The sequence below is a fragment of the Lissotriton vulgaris genome, chromosome 3_1 (genome assembly GCF_964263255.1).
Source record: "Lissotriton vulgaris chromosome 3_1, aLisVul1.2, whole genome shotgun sequence".
NCBI classification, from domain to species: Eukaryota; Metazoa; Chordata; class Amphibia; order Caudata; family Salamandridae; genus Lissotriton; species Lissotriton vulgaris.
Genome location: NC_141689.1, coordinates 175525894 through 175543752, shown reverse-complemented (window position 1 = coordinate 175543752; position 17859 = coordinate 175525894).

Below are 17859 nucleotides of genomic sequence, written 5' to 3'. Positions count from 1 at the left end.
TACTAAATCAGGCAGCTGATGCACTTTCTCGTTCCCATATGCAGGCCTTCTGGGGTTTTCTGCCCTCAGCGGACCCGGTAGCGGCACCATTTCCCGAAGCTCTCTGGTCTCTCGGTGCCCCGGATTACAAAACCTCGTGGGAGAGAGTCTAGCACCCAGGACAAGGAAGGCATATGAAGGGGCGTTCCGTTCTTATTGGTCCTTTTTGGGTTCAGCAAGGGGGGAGCTTTGGGGCCAAGAGGAGTATGTCCTGAACTTTCTGTTATCTTTACATCAGGCAGGCAAATCAGTGGCTACGGCCAATAGGCACAGAGCCGCCATCTCTTTCATGGCACGGGCTCATGGCATCCAGGACCCCACATCGTCTTTTCTAGTACAAAAGGCACTGCGTGGGTGGCAACGCCTTGAGGGTCGCAGAGTGGATGAGAGGCACCCGATAGGTCTGGAAAGGTTGGCCCAGTTACTGTCCGTACTCCCTGCGACATGTTCATCTCAATCAGAGACAGTGCTATTCCGGGCCGCTTTTGCATTAGCATTCCATGGGGCTATGCGGGTTGGCGAACTGGTAGCAAGGAACAAGCAGGATACGGGGGGGGTCTGTGCCGAGAGCACATTCAAATTAAGGGAGAGACAATGGTAGTCTCATTTGCCAGGTCCAAGACCGATCAGGGTGCGATCGGGGACAGTGTGGTAGTCCAGCGGATTCCGGGATCCCCCATGTGCCCGGTAACATGCGTTGAGGAGTATTTAGCGCAGAGATCGGCATCATGGGGGGGGGAAGCTTGCTGAGGCACGCCGACGCCACCCCGCTGACTAGGTTTCAGTTTCAGCGGGTGCTAACAATGGCAATTGCAGCTGCGGGCTTGAACCCGTGCGATTTTGGGACCCACTCTTTCCGGATAGGGGCTGCTACGGAGGCTACAGCCAGGGGTTTGAGTGTGGAAAAAGTGAAAAGGTTGGGACGTTGGTCCTCAAATTATTATAAGAGGTATGTGCGGTTGCACATGTTGTGAAGCTAATGTCATGCACTCACGCTTCTTGTCTTTTGTTTGGTTTACAGTTTCGCGAGCTTACGAGGCGGGGCGGACTGTGCAGTCGACCCGACACCTGGGAACCAGCGGTCAAAGATCACCGGCTGAGGAAAGAGTGGTGTGGGTTGTGGGCCACTCATACGTGAGGCGTGCCGCAGACGTATTCAAAGCAGGTGACATGGTTCACATGGCTGGGGAATACGGGTACAGGGTGACCTTCCACGGAAGGGGCGGGCTCTGTATTGACCAGTTTCAAACTTTTATGGAGGGTTTGTTAGGGCGGACAAGGTCACCACCATCTGTAATCATAGTGCATCTTGGGGGAAATGATTTGGTGACCACTGGTCGACGAGTACTTCTCGAATTGATACTATCCACAGTAAGTTGGTTGGCGAGAAGGGTCCCGGGGTGCACGATTGCATGGTCCCATATGATTCCGCGGAAGGTATGGCGGGAGGCTAATTCGGTGTCAGCTTTAAACCATTCGGTTAAGAAAGTGAATAACAAACTTGGTAGGTTGTTCCGTACAAGTAAATTGCATTCTATTCCTCATGGATGTATCAAGGGGGACCAGATGTATCTCGAGGATGGGGTCAGATATTTTGGGCGGGGTGGGTGGCGGAGCAGAGCTGTCTTGCAGCCATCATGGTGTGGAGCTCAGTTCATCTCACTAGTTTCGTATTTCTCATGAAGGGTTGTTCCTAATGTTTCTATTTTAGCGAGGTCAAAAAGAGATCCCATTAGTGGCCTACTGATTTTGCTCGATTACTTTTGTTTTTTTACACGATTTTTCACTATCTGCAAAGACTAAACAGAGTATTGCGACTTTGTGCTTGTTTGTAAATAGAGAATGAACCAAAGAAAATCAATTCTAAAACAGTAAATGCTTGGATAACAATCAATCAAATGGAGAGACAAGCAGGCACGACGGATTACAACGGGGGCAAAGGCCTGCGTTAACTACCCTTCACTATCTGCAAAGAGAGAGTACTACTAAGAGAAAAGAGGGGGGGGGCAGCGTTCAAAGCACATCAGCGTGCATAAACACGAAAATGTTTTTACCTATCACGTACTTGACATTTGACAGCTTTTGATATTTGCTATTAAAAAACCATTGAAATTCACTGAAAAAACCATAGGTTTTAGCCCATATATAGTTAGGGATTAGCATTTACAAAACCTTAATTTACTCGCACAAAACCATAGAAATTCGCATATATAGTTAGATGCAATAACTATATATCGCGCACCCGCAACCCACTGCTGATGATGTCACATATTACATAATTCATGACATGGTCAGTGACATCACTGATGACATCACTGATGACATCTCAAATGACATCACTGATGACATCTCAAATGACAACATCCAGTGACTGTATGTTTCTGTAAAGTTAAAATATGTCTTACATATTGAAGAATGAGTGGATGTATAAGTGTTTGGATGAAGGATTTAGTAGGTGCATGACTGACTGTACGAGAGAATGATTAAATGTGTCTCACTGAGTGTATGGGTTAGTGACTAAACTGTCTTCATTTGTGCATCATTATTACTGTAGTTCTGTAAACTGCTGCATGTGTTGATCAGTAGCTATATGAGTAACTATATGGGTTATTGATTGGTTGCCCAAATATTTGTATGGGAGAGTGAGTTTGTGTGTGGGGGTGGCTGGGAGGTGTGTGACTCTGTGCATAGATGTGTGAGCAGTTGATTCAGTAGATGTATGGGTTCTAAAGTGCATGTGGAAACAGCTGTATGGGCGGTTGACTATCTGCATGAGTGCATTGGTGAGTAATTGGATTTCTCAGTGCTACATGTCAAAGTAGGTACATATGTAAAACACAGTACATGTAAGAGTTGACATATATAAATAACTGTGCATCAGAGCCAGGGAATGTGTGAGTGGCTGTATGGATCATTGTGAACTTGTATCAGGGATTGTATAAGAGAGTAAATATGTGTTAGTATATGTTTGATTAAGTAAGGTGTGTATAACTGTATAGTTGAGGAAATGGAGGTGTGATTGATTCTTTGCATGACTGACTAGGTGTGTGAGTAACTCCATGGATGAGTGACAGTCTGTGAGAGTCTGTTTACACTGATTGTATCTAAGGTTATATTAGAGTCTGAAGAGGTTGATCGTATTATCATATGAATGATATGATCAGTGATGTGATCAGTAATGACAAATGAGATGTTATCAGTGATTTTATCAGTGATGTCATCAGTGATGTCATTTGAGATGTCATCAGTGATGTCATTTGAGATGTCATCAGTGATGTCATCAGTGATGTCACTGACCATGTCATGAATGATGTAATATGTGACATCAACAGCAGTGGGTTGCGGGTGCGCGATATATAGTTAATGCATCTAACTATATATGCGAATTTCTATGGTTTTGTGCGAGTAAATTAAGGTTTTGTAAATGCTAATCCCTAACTATATATGGGCTAAAACCTATGGTTTTTTCAGTGAATATATATATATGATGAGTGAGTATATGTATGAGTGACTATATAGAACTGTTGCTGAATGAGAGGATGTGTATATAAATGGTGGAATTACTGAATTGGTTGTTGTAACTGGTATGGGTATCTCAATTTTTTTTCTATTTTTGAATATGTGTTTCAAGGGTTACATTACACCCAAAGGAGGTCTGTCACTCTGTCACAAGGATGGTGTCATCAGTGATGTCATGAGTGATGTCACTGACCATGTCATGAGTGGTGTAATATGTGACGTCATCAGCAGTGCATTGCAGGCGCGCAAGTTATAGTGAGTCCAACTAACTATAACGTGGGAATTTCAATGGTTTTATGTCAGTAAAATTTTCAGCTAACTATAACTGGTGTGAAACATATGGTTTTTTCAGTGAATTTAATAGGTTTTTTAAATGCTAATTCCTAACTATAACTGGTGTGAAACCTATGGTTTTTTCAGTGAATTTCATAGGTTTTTTAAATGCTAATTCCTAACTATAACTGGTGTGAAACCTATGGTTTTTTCATTGAATTTCGAAGGTTTTTTTTAATGCTAATTCCTAACTATATAAGACCTGAAAGCCCACCAGGAATCTCCAGTATGCGCCAGGGGACTGCATTGCAGAGAGGTGTAATGAAGCCACAACCCTTTTTACACCTCTGCAACGCAGCCCCCGTGCATGTTTAAAGAGGGGGAACTAATTCCCCTTGCATACTGGGGGCCCCTGGGGGCCAACTAGCCCACCTGGAACCTCCAGTATGCGCCAGGGGGCTGCATTGCAGAGGTGTAATAAGGCTATGCCCCTTTTTACACTTCTCTGCAACGCAGCCCTCTGCCGCGTTTGCAGAGGGGGAACTAATTCCCCTTGCATACTGGGGATCCCTGGGGGCCAACTAGCCCACCAGGAGCCTCCGGTATGCGCCAGGGGGCTGCATTGCAGAGAGGTGTAATGAGGCCACACCCTTTTTACACCTCTCTGCAATGCAGGCCACTGGCACGTTTGCAGAGGGGGGACTAATTCCTCTTGCATACTGGGGGTCCCTGGGTCATATCTGCCCAAACACCGATATTCCGAACGATTGAAAATGACTTTTCTTGAGAAACATTTGGATTTGGATTATCATGTCCTATACTTTGGAATTTTTGAAAGACTAACTTTGAGGATGCTATAAATTACTCAAGTCTGCCCGAATTGTGTGGGTAAAATTGATACCTAGTCACTTTGAATAAGAATGTACTTACGTCTCGTCTAACATTTGGAAGAAATATCTAGTTATATGACAACAGGATACCGACATAACTTGAAGGAAATAAGAACGCCCTAAAGAAGTTCTGTTGTACAGAACGAAACGTTCCGGCTGGCTGTGGTACATAAACTTAAGGAAAATAAAAGCATTTGAATATTCACCAAGATTCAGCGCTTCAATAAGGACTCTAAGTGATATGATTTGATTGGACTCATTGTGCAAGTGGTGCTGTGCCAAACTTTGGAATATTCTCCACTACTCTCTACTACTTACTCTCTCCTACTCCACTACTCTCAAATACTCACTCTCTACTACTCATTCTCTACTACTCTACTACTCTCTACTACTCTCTCTCTACTACTCACTCCCTACTACTCCCTACTCACTACTCCCTACTACTCACTATCTACTACTCTCTACTACTCACTCTCTACTACTCTCTCTCTACTACTCACTCTTTACTACTCACTACTACTCTCTACTACTCACTCTCTACTTCTCACTCTCTACTACTCTCTACTACTCCCTCTCTACTACTCTCTCTCTACTACTCTCTACTACTCACTCTCTACTAGTCTCTCTCTACTAGTCTCTACTACTCACACTACTACTCACTCTCTACTCACTCTACTACTCACTCTCTACTACTCTCTACTATTCTCTCTGCTACTCACTCTCTACTACTCTCTACTACCCACTCTCTACTACTCACTCTCTACTACTCACTCTTTACTACTCTCTACTACTCACTCTCTACTGCTCTCTACTACTCACTCTACTACTTACTCTCTACTACTCTCTACTACTCACTCTCTACTACTCTCTACTACTCACTCTATTATTCACTCTACTACTCTCTACTACTCACTTTCTGCTACTCTCTCTACTGCTCTCTACTACTCTCTACTACTCACTCTCTACTCTCTATTACTCACTCTCTACTCTCTACCTCTCTCCCTCTCTCTACTTCTCTCTTTACTAGTCTCTACCTCTCTACCGCTACCTCTCTACCTCTACCTCTCTACCTCTACACCTCTACCTCTCTACCTCTCTCTACACGCACACATATACACATATATGCATATGTATGCATATGCATTTTTATATATGTATGTGTATGTATATATATATATATATATTAAAAAAAGACATTTTTTTTAAAACAGCTACTTTTTTTTAAAACTGTCATTCTTTTTCCCTGTGGTACGCTCCCCGGTACGCTCCCCGGTGCGCGTACCGGGCGCTCCCCCCGCGGACCTTTTATGGCCCCCACATCAAACCTACGGGGTCAAGGGGGGTCTACTCTGCCCCATTATGGTCAATTCCCCCTTTGTTTTAGCCACCTCTTGTGTCTCGATCCTACCGAGACACAAGATGGCGGCCGCTCCGGACTGTTTGGAATGTTTACAGACACCCGAGAGCCAATCAGCTTTCCGCACGCAGGTCGCGTAGCGCGCCCGGTACGCGCCCCGGTGCGCTTACCGGGGCGCGCCTATAGATATATATTTTTTTTTAACCTAAATTACTCAAAAACCACTGGAGCACATATCTTGAGACATAGCAAAGGCACATCGGGCTACCAGTCCCTACAATTTTGCCAAGTTTGGTGGAAATCCATTCAGTCGTTCGGGCTAAAAGTGAGTTCGACCGCCCTATGGAAATTAACATGGGGAAATCACGTTTTGGGACCCCCCTTTTTTCTCGGCCCCTGCTTGACAAATCCCCCCCAAACTTTCAAGGAAGGACTGGAGCTCCGCGAGGCAAATTTGAGGAAATTTTCAGGCAGATTCGTCAACTGGCGCCAAAGTTATTCACAATAGAATGTTGCGATTTCCCTATTGAAAATAATCCTAACTATAACTACCTACTGGCGATGCCACACCAACACCAACCAGAGGAGGACGAGGAGGGCAGGCGGCGGCAAGAGGAGGCAGAGGAAATGCGAGAACCTCCCAATGGACGACCCGCCAGGCGAACAAGAAGCAATGAATGACTCAATAAATGCTAATTTCCAAGCCAATGCCGGTCAGGATAGTCTGACTGTAGTAAACTTAACATCTAAGAAACTAACGGAAGCAGAAACTGAAGTCTTAAGCCTTGGTCTTACATTCTGTCCTACCAATGACCTCGAGTATACACAGACAAGAATTGACTTGTTTCGATTCACTAGAAAGCTGAAGCTCCATAAACACTTTAAACTGCGCCCGCACTTAAAAAACAGTACTAAGAAAGGCACTAGAGTGAATGAAATGGATGTACTTAGCAGCAAAGATCTACCAGCCATTGAGGCACTCGAGGACTTGCAATTAGAACGAGACTCAGAAAATGAACTGGAAAGTCTAACCATTGCTCAACGAGCTGTCCTCCAAGGGGTAGAGCAAGAAAGAGAGGAAAGCTTGTTCAAACCCACCTCGACCTTTGTACCACAAACACCATGGGACGCAGTGGACGTCTTCATGGAAGCCATGAAAAGAGACCTGGTTATGTATAGACAATCGGAACATCCAACTTCAGAGAGGAATATCACCGAAGCTCAACGCCAAGCTCTGAGAGGTTTGATCAACGATAAAACCCTGGTGATCAAGCCCTCGGATAAAGGGGGTAATGTGGTCTTGATGAGCAGAGACCAATATAAAGCCGAAGCATTGAGGCAACTGGCAGACAGAAACTTTTATAGGGAATGCACTAACTCGGTGTACCAAACAAGCATCACGCATTATGATGCATTAATACAAAAATGGTACAACCTCAACATGCTTGGCAAAGATGAGAATCTCTTCCCAAGGAACCACACCCCCATGTTACCGACTTTTTACCATCTCCCCAAACTTCATAAGAACATGGAACATCCCCCTGGCCGTCCAATAATATCCTCCATTGGCAGCTTGACTGAGAACATGTCACGCTTTGTTGACAACATCTTGTTTCCCCTAGCAACAAAGCTAAAATCCTATATAAGGGATACTAAAGACTTTTTGATCAAGATCCAGGAGCTAACATGGGACCCTGGGTACCTGCTTATGGTTTTAGACATAACTAGTCTTTATACCTGTATAGACCATAGGTAAGGTCTCGAAGCTATCAAGCATGCCTTGGAACATCGCCAAATGAAATACGCTAGGCATAATGAAATGATTATAGAGTTCATTGAATTCTGTCAAACATCAGGGACAGCCATGGGTACCTGCTTCGCCCCCAGCTACGCGAACTTGTTCGTCGGCTGGTGGGAGGAGCAGGTACCCAGGAGCTGCACAGTTGGGACAGATACAGGGCATGTGATATGCTGGCATCGTCATATTGACGATTTGTTTATCGTCTGGAATGGAGGGGTGGAAACTGCTGAGGAATTTATTAAACTTCTTAACAACAACAACCTCAATCTACACTTTTCTGGCTCGGTCAGTCCGGAGGCAACTGAGTACTTAGATCTGAAAATGTACATTGAGGGAAATCATCTGCACACTAATCTATACAGAAAAGACACTGCTGGCAATTCCACACTCTTTGCCAGCAGCAGCCATCCCACCCAGCTGAAAAACAGCATCCCCTACGGAGAGCTACTCAGACTCCGTAGGAATTGCTCCAAGGACTCCGATTTCGAGGCGGCTGCCTCGGAATGCCTAGAGAGATTCTCGATGAGGGGTTATGGTAACACCTTACTAAAAAACACTCTTAAAAAAGTGAGGAAAATAGAGAGAGCAACACTCTTGGCTACAGACGATCCTAGTGTGGGAAGAAATAAAAAATCCAACAAAAAGAATGGTAAATTCAGATTGATTACCCCTTATTCATCGGGGGTCAAAGACTTGAAAGCAATGCTGAATAAGAACTGGCACATACTACTAACCGATAGTGTACTTAAGGATGACTTACCTGCTCAACCTTTAATTACATTCAGCAGGGCGAGATCATTAAGTGATATGTTGGTCTCGAGCCACTTAGACAAACCAACGCCAAAAACTAACTCCCTAAAGCAACTGGCGGGTTTCATTCCTTGTGGCCACTGCAAGGCATGCACCGGCAGTAGACGAGTGTTAACATATAACATACCAGACACCGGTAATCAAGTGCCTATTAAGCGGTTCATTACATGCAGCAGTTTGTAGTCTACTGTCTAGTGTGCCCGTGTGGCCTACACTACATAGGCAGCACTATCAAGGAACTCAAACTGAGGATCCTGGAGCACCAACGGGCAATCGAGAAAGTTGACATCGCGTATCCGGTTGCCCGGCATTTTGCAGAAGAACACAATAAAGACCGCACCAAACTCCGATTCTTTGGATTGGACATTGTTCCGCCCAATGTAAGAGGAGGTGACCGGCTGAGGAGACTCCGTAGACTGGAATCTAGATATATTGTAGACCTGTCTACTAAACATCCGGGAGGATTGAATAGTGGCGAGGAATTGTCATGCCATCTGGGAAAGTAAGATCGTAGCAATGACAAATTCCCTCTCTAAGATATCTCCTGCAAACTGTCTATCCAGGAGCAATCTGTATATAATGTATATATTGTATTTCGGTAACACCAAAGCTTTCACCATTCGATGTTGGAAAGAACTAGAAAATATACCTGTGTATGAATTACCCTTTCTTTCAAACCTTCTTTGTCCTCATCATTTTTCTAAACTTCTTGTCTTCTCTCTTCGCTTGAGAAAACTATCTTCTTCATTCTTTCTTTTTCTTCTCTCTCTAACTACTCTGTATATCCTGACGGGTCATGGAAAAGTTGTAATTATGTATATATGTATATTGCAAATGAGTGTATATACGATGAGAAATTGCCAGTATAAGACCAAGATTCGATGGGGAATGTTTTTCCACACTGGGCAATGCATTGTGGGATCACAAAGCTATAGTGATAACTAATCCTGAGTAGCCCTTTGACGTAATGTAGCATCCCTAGAAGCCGATTGGCCTTGAGTCTCTTGATCTTTCTGTCTGATTTGGACATTCCGTCGACATATGCTACACGTCATGTTCTATTCTCTTCTCTCTCCTTCTTCCCCCTCCCTTAACCCTCTCTTTCCCTCTTTCTCTTCTTCCCCCTCCCTTAACCTTACCCTTCTCCCTTCCTCTTCCTTCCCCCTCCCTCTTCTCTTTTTCTTTTTCTCTTTTCTCTTTCTTTCTCCTTTCTTTAGGATGGCTATCCCCTTGCTAGAGTAAATTTTGACTAATTTTTGACATTTGATAGATTCTTGATAATTTTATTAGGGAATCAATTTACTCGCCTAATTTTGAAGAAAATCTAGGATGAATCTCTTGATGAATTTTGTATTTATGTCACATTACTCTTACTCCATGTCTTTAAGCTTTTGTTGTCTATTTGAATACTTGTATGTATGTGTGGCATTACACAATTTATCATAGGACACCAGCCGATCCACGGCTTAATTCAAACGTGAGAACTCACGAATGTATTATATTATATCCCTGCTTGGACATAACATCTTTTCAAGATGGCGCCCATTGTGGCACACAGGGGTGAAGTCCAATGTTTATGTTAATGCCTATTCACTTTTTCATTTAATGGGATGTTTGCTAATCAACAAGTGACACACTGACGAAGGCTAACGCCGAAACGTGTCTGTGATTTTCTGTTCCCATAAAGAATAAATCACCTGGATAAACTCTTGGTCTGCGAGTGCTGCCTCTTTCTTGCCAAACTGAGGAGAGTTTCGAGCGACATATATATATATATATATATATATATATATATATATATATATATATATATATATATATATATATATATCACCACAAAACGAGTAGAAGAACCACACGTTGGCGAGACCATGTACCAGACAAATGAGTTTATTTGTCAACCCTCGGACGCTTTTCTCCTGACCAGCAGGCTTGTTCACCAAAGTTACAATACAAACATTCACCATTTTAAAGTGCAAAAGTGCTGGCAAAAATATTGAAAATAAAGCATTTTTATTTAAAACAACCATAAACATGTGTTTGAGTCTTTCTTTACCATTCTCCAGGCCACAAAATACAGCTGTACGGCCAACCACAAGTCCCTGCACTCCAGTGCAAAGGCATACAGCTCCAGCTTGGAGTGCTTACAAAATGGTGGTAAACTTTCCTGGGGCATGCATTCCGTGACCCAGGAGAAGAATAACCAATTTTTTAAACAATCCTGGGGGGATGCTGTGCACCTAGCAGCCCCAAAATACTTTTGCAAATATTGTTGGTGGTGTTCTTTCCCCCCTTTGGAGCACCATGACAATTACAATATTTGTTTAAAGAAATTCCACACCAAGCATTATTGAGCACTCCTGGGGAAGGGTGCTCAGTCCCACACAAAACACACAAAGCTTTCTTTATTACATAGCTAACTGCAGTGCTGGAGCCTACTATGGTGTAGGTGTGGGTGATAAATGTTGCTCCCCGGGCAGAATTGGTGGAGTCTTGGCCACTCCGCGTTAAGTACCTGTCAAATCCTGCCAACTGCTGTGGGTTGGAGATTTCTCTCACACACGGCTCACCAATGGTAAGTTGGCGAGTGAGAATTGCTGTCCACTAGCATGATTTTTTGGCACTAGTAGGGCACCCAGGGAGATTTTCCCAACGCAGGTGGTCATGGGCAGTAGCGATCACTCACTGTGAGCAAGCTGCCTCACAAATAGAGAATCTGCTCGAGTGTCAGCAAAATCAACTTGAGCAGCAGTGCCTTCTGGCGTGCCACATGGTGCTGCTCACTCTCACCATAGAATGAGCTCCTGGCACTGAAAATCAGTGCAGTCAGGGCAACTTGCCGATTTCCGCCCTTTTATGGAACTACGCAGAATCTTGCTGGATTTTCATGTAACTCAGTGGAATTTCGCAGTGTGAGCTCTGCCAAATCCTACTGCGGTGTCCTGTTTTTCTTGTTTTTTAAAGTTTCAGATGCCCTGGTGTTACCCCGGGCGCCCAGAACTTTATATTTTTTTAAAACCTAATATGCAGCATGGGTAACCTACTCTCAGGCTGCCAAGCTGGCTCCTGTCTGGTCAGTACAGGAGCCAGTTGTGCAGTTGTGCGGATTTCTGCCAATTCTGGTGCAATTCCATTCAGCCATTTTGGTTGTAGCTGTGTCTGAAGTTCCTATGGGAAATTGCATGGGGAAAATGTGTGTTTGGTCCCCCTTTTCTCTTCCCCAGTTGGACAGATTGCCCAGAAACTTTCCAGAAAGTAGTTGTTGTGGATGAACCTAATTATTTGGAAAGTTTTATGAAGATTTGTCAAACGGCACTAATGTTATTAGCAAATCCAAAAAGTAAATTTCCTATGGAAGCCTGGTCCTTTCTATGACTGGACCGTGGCGACTGTGTAATATACATATACACATTATAAAACAGGTTGCTCAGAACGTTCTGGACATTGCACAAAAGGCCCTGCCAGTGAATTGACTAACTTTATATTCAAAAGTGGTCCGGTTTATTTCACAGGTCTGCGAGTTAACAGGTAAAAAGACCAATTCTTTCATTGAACTAATCCTGTTTAAGTCTTAAGATGAAATCTGTCAGTCAGGGGCAGTACTTTATGTAAAATAATAAATGAATCACCACAGAGTGCTCATAATAAACAAGCCCAGCTTCTGTTATAGCATGCCCACTGCTAATGGACTGCTTCCTCAACCAATCAATCACCTGTTAAGCACAGTCGTTGATCCCAGTGTGGCTAACCTGAAGGTGAGAGATGTATCTTTGCACAAATGAGGAAGGGGTGATGATGCCTGACAACTTGGAGATTGACACTAGGGTGAAATAGAGGTAATTGGAAGGGCTGGAGCACTGACAGACAAGTTGACAGTCCCGGGAAGCAGTGATCAACCGGTTGAGTTACAATACAGAGCACTAGCTCAAGCATCAATCATTTATTATACACAAAGTTCCCTTTCCATACACGTATACAGGTACAGGTGTAGCCAAAGCACATTACAGTGTGCTCTTAGTAATGGGAATGGTTTATTATAACACCCTCACCTTACTGTGGACATGGCATGCAGCTAAAAGGATCTCCATTCTTGCACCTCTGGTGGCCCTGAACTGCAGAGTCCGACCATTCTTCACTCTTGTATGTGCACTGGGATTTTCTATTGCTATAGTTGCAACTCGAAGCAAAACAATAAATTCTGGTTATTTTTCATAGGAAGATCTTTATTTATCCCCCTGGCAGTAGTTAAAATTCTGTGTTTACCTCTTTTAAGGAAGATGGATGTGCAACATCTGTTCCTCCGGTCTCACTGCCGCCCCAGGCGATGCTGACAGCTTGCTCTGCAAATGTAGAGGTCACTGTTTGCCATCGCCAAGATGTGCTGCTGCTCAGCATCCCTGTCTTCCAATCAGAACACCCCTTTACTCCTTCGGCTCTGCAAGGGCTCAGCTATTCTGCATTCAGAACAGCCCTCTGCCTTACTCAGAGCGCCCATGTTTACAGGAGACAACCTGAGAAGTATATAAAGAGTTATTCAATGAAGTAAATGTTTCCCACCTCAACATGAATTTCAATGTTTGTCATCCATTTTTAGTTGCCCTCATTATTGCTCACCTCAACATGAATTTCAATGTTTGCCATTCAATTCTAGTAGCTCTTAATATTGCTTACCTCAACATGAATTTCAATGTTTGTCCTCCATTTTTAGTTGTCCTTAACCCCTTCGATGCTGTTGACGGAACGGTTCCGTCATGCACGTCGGTTGAGCTGTGCGGATGATGGAACCGTTCGGTCATGACTCCGCCCGCGCAAGGCGGAGTCAGCATGGGCGGGGAATTCGCGCCGCACGGAATCGGTTAATATTGCTCACCTAAACATGAATTTCATGTTTGTCATCCATTTTTAGTTGCCCTTAATATTGCTCACCTCAACATGAATTTCAATGTTTGTTAACCAATTTTAGTAGCTCTTAATATTGGTCATAATCGCGCGATCTGACTTTGCTTTTATTACAGGGAACAAGCTGAACAACCTGCTAGGTTAAATTACATGATTATTTCAAGTTGTTTTCTGTAATATTAGTTTATTGTGACCATTGTTGTGAAAATCACTGTGAAACCAGCAAAATGATTTTTGAAAATCATTACATATGGGTATCGGTAGGGATACATAATTTATACACAATATTAAAACATGTTATGGAATATGCTGAGTCTTTTAGGACGCATTCGAGGGATGAGAATTGTTCAGTATGATAGATTTAAACAATATAATTACACTAAGGACTGATCATTTTAAATACCTGGGTTGATATTGTATAGGATTTTTTAACACATTTAGGGATTGCAAAACATCTTGAAATAATATTGTACGGGGTAAGAAAATGACAGCAATATATGATGATTCTATGTTATAGTGATATGTGTTTTCTAATTACATTGCAACTAATAGAAAGTATTTATTTTTATTGTTTGTATAGGTTCACATTTAGAGACTACAGTAGAATCAGTAAAAATACTAGACACACACAAGGTAAAAAAAGGCCAGACGCAGTACTGTGTCTACGTGTCAAAGCTTTGATGTAATCATTGAAGGATACACAGTATGTGCATAAACTGCCTCTTTGTAAACACTATGGGGCATATTTATTAAACAGTTGCATCGCCCTTGTGCCACGCTAGGGGGCGCAAGAGCGACACAACTCTTAAGTAAGATTTATCAAGCCACACAAGGCCACCGTCTGTGGCTTGATAATGCTAGAGTAATGCAATGCGGTGCAAATCACTGCGTTGCGTTACTCCATGGGTGGAGCATTGCTGTTACCATGCATCCACCGATGGCACACATGAGTGGTAAACCTGGGAATGCATCAAAATGCTACGCCTCACAGGGGAGGCATAACAAGGAGAAATGCCTTTATTTCTCCTTGTTACTGCCTCTTTCTGTGCATTCTGCAGCACACATAGAGAGAGGAGAATGCCTCAGAGGATTGTTTTTGTGCAGGGAGGTGCCCTTTCCTGCACAAAACAACCCTGCCTACAATGCAGGAACCCTTGCACCATGACGCAAGGGTGGTGCTTGCGTTGGCACTAGGCAGCACATTATGCGCCTGCGCAGGGAAAAAACATTATGTTACATACGGCACATTTTTGCCCTTTCACTCTTACGCAGCGAGGCAAGGTGACTTGCTTTGTTGTGTAATTTTTACTTAAATATGCCCCTAAAGGTGAGGGTACATGGCTGTCTGTAAAGAATTTGTCCAATGACTTGTTTGTAAATAAATGTGAATCAATGGATATTACATTGCATGCAATGGTGTGACGTATTCATGGATTGTCTTTTCAATTATTCCTTTCATACAGGCACAGATATAATCTAGATCTCTGTTGGAATTAAAACACAAACTGACAATGATTAACAGAAAGAAAAAAGCTTCCTAATGCGGGAAATATTTTTTTGCACTTGATCAATTCTGCCCCCTGCAGCGTAGATCAATATCGCACTCTCCACTGTGGCATTCCTAACAAGCGCTATAGTGTTGCAATTTACATTCACAGCGTCGAGTTACATAAGGTTTTTCGGTCTTTTTATTTTGCGTAGCGCCAACTTGACCCAAAGATATTGGAGCGCTTTGCATGAGCACCAGTTAGATTACAAAAAGTCGCATTAATTTTTTAAGATATTTTGCCTAGAATCACAGGATGTTGAGTTAACGCAGAGACTCGAACCAGGGGGCATATTATCAAGAACCGGTGTTAAAAATATCGCCGTTTTAAACGGCGATAATGGGCTTGATAATACACCCTTGTTAATTCCCATAGACGCCCATGTTAACACCAGAACATGGGCTTCTATGGGAATTAACAAGGGCGTACTATCAAGCCCATTATCGCAGTTTTATCGGCAGTTTCCTGCCGATAAAACGGCGATAATTTTAACACCGGTCCTTGATAATATGCCCCCTTGATCCCCAGTTCTAAAGCCGGCACCGCTAACCCTAATGCACCTAGCATCTGTAAACATGGCATGGAATACAATGCAAAATTATAGAGAAAGCTAAAAGACATGCAATACTGTATGTCCATTTCAGAAACATTTTTTTTTTTAAACTGTCGGTTTACACCTCTATTTAGAGAAAATGTACATATTTTTGTGCAATTAGCAAGAAACCGCAGTAGTAGTCTAGGATTAACTAAAAGGGCCAGACCATCCCAGGAGTGCTCGCTTGATTTCACATGAGATACATTTACGCATGGTAAACACCAATTACACTACCTCACTTTTTTCGCCACAGGTAAGATATATTTATCAATGTAAAATGACTTCCTCCACACCTCGCCCCCTTTTTAGGATGTGCCCGATTCATAGATACAGATTCACTGCCCATGAGCAAATACATATTCAATTGTATCTACAAAAGTTTGTGAATTCATTGAAGCCCATAGGGTTGTGGGCAATTTTCTCCTTTAAACTCATGCTCTAAGCGCCAAGAAGCAGATTGACTCTTGTGTAATATGAAATAATTTTGGTGCAATATATTATTTGCAATATATTATTTGCAATATCTTAGCAATATCTTATGTGTACAAATCAAAATTATCCTTTTTTCAACTGCAACTATGGATGTGAACTTGTCATTAAATGTGAAGCTGATGCATGACTATGTATCACTCCCAAAATGCAACCACCACCTGGTTAGATGAAGAAATCATTGTACACCAAAAATTGTCCATTTGACACCATTTTCATAACTTTGGGGCATGTTCACAAGGATTTATGTCCGAATTATACCCACTTTAACGCTCAAAAGTGGTGATAAAATTAACACCCCATTCACAAGCCGGTGCAAACTGCAGATATCGCCAGAATTCCCGTAATAACATCCCCAAAACCTAACACCACGGCGGACACCACCAACTAATGCTAGTGAGATGCAGAGTAGGCATTCCTGTGCAGAACCACATGAAAAAACAGCAACACCACTTTCACAACAAACCTACAGATCCGCGAAGTGAACCGAAAACACGCGATAAGCCGCGTTAGCTGCAGGTATGTAACACCTGCCTCAAGCAGGTGTAAAGATGGACGACTATCTGCAGTAGGCAACAAAGCCCCGCACACAGCCACATCTGAATGTCAAACAACGCCATGGAGCTACTCATCATGCAGCACGGAGGCCCAACAGGGCCACAACACCCACAGCCACCACCCCCAGGACCGCCACAACCCCTTGGACCTGGACCCGCCCCTCCCGACCACCACAGAGGAAGCGCTGAGTAAGACTGCAGACCTACTGGAAACATACCACACACATAGACCTAACGCCTGAGGAAGTCATTGCCCACTACAGGCTCAAAAGGACAACCATTTACCGCATCATAACCCACATTGCCCACAGGCTGACGGTCCCAACAGAGCTCCGCAGACAAAGCTCCTAGCTGTGCTGCACCTGTTGGCCTCTGGTACCTTCCAACCAACAACTGCCAGAATCAGAGGGGTCTCACAGCCAGCCATATCAAAGTTCATCACACCTGTCCTGGATGCCATCCTCAGCATCATACCCCAGTACCTTCACTTCCCCAATAATGTGCAGGAACAGCAGGAGACCAGGCAAAGCTTCTACGCCATAGCCGGATTCCCAGCCGTGTTGGGGGCAATCAACTGCACACATGTCTCACTTGTGCCCCCTGCGGATACTGCACACCACTACTGCAACAGAAAGCACACGCATTCCATCAATGTGCAGGCAATAGTGGACCACCAGGGACTCTTCACCAATGTCATCGTCATCTGCCCAGGCAGTGTGCATGATTTCTTCATCTTCCGACAGTTCATCATCAACCAGCGCTTCCAGGATGGTACATTTGGAACGGGACTGCTCGTTGGTGTGTACCAAATAAACCCACTACATATCACAATGCCTCAATAGCACAATGCACAACTGTGGGGATGCACAGGTGACCAAATCATATTCTACATGTCAAACTACACATCCACATACCAGACACGACCACAACACACCATGGTCATCCTGGCCTACCCCTGCACCCTATACAGTCTGCTGGTGTAGTTGCCAGCATCAGCTCATCCCTGCGGGCTGGTGAATACTCACCCCACACACAACCAGCACAGGCATCACTGGATTGATGGATCTGCCTTCAGATTTTGCC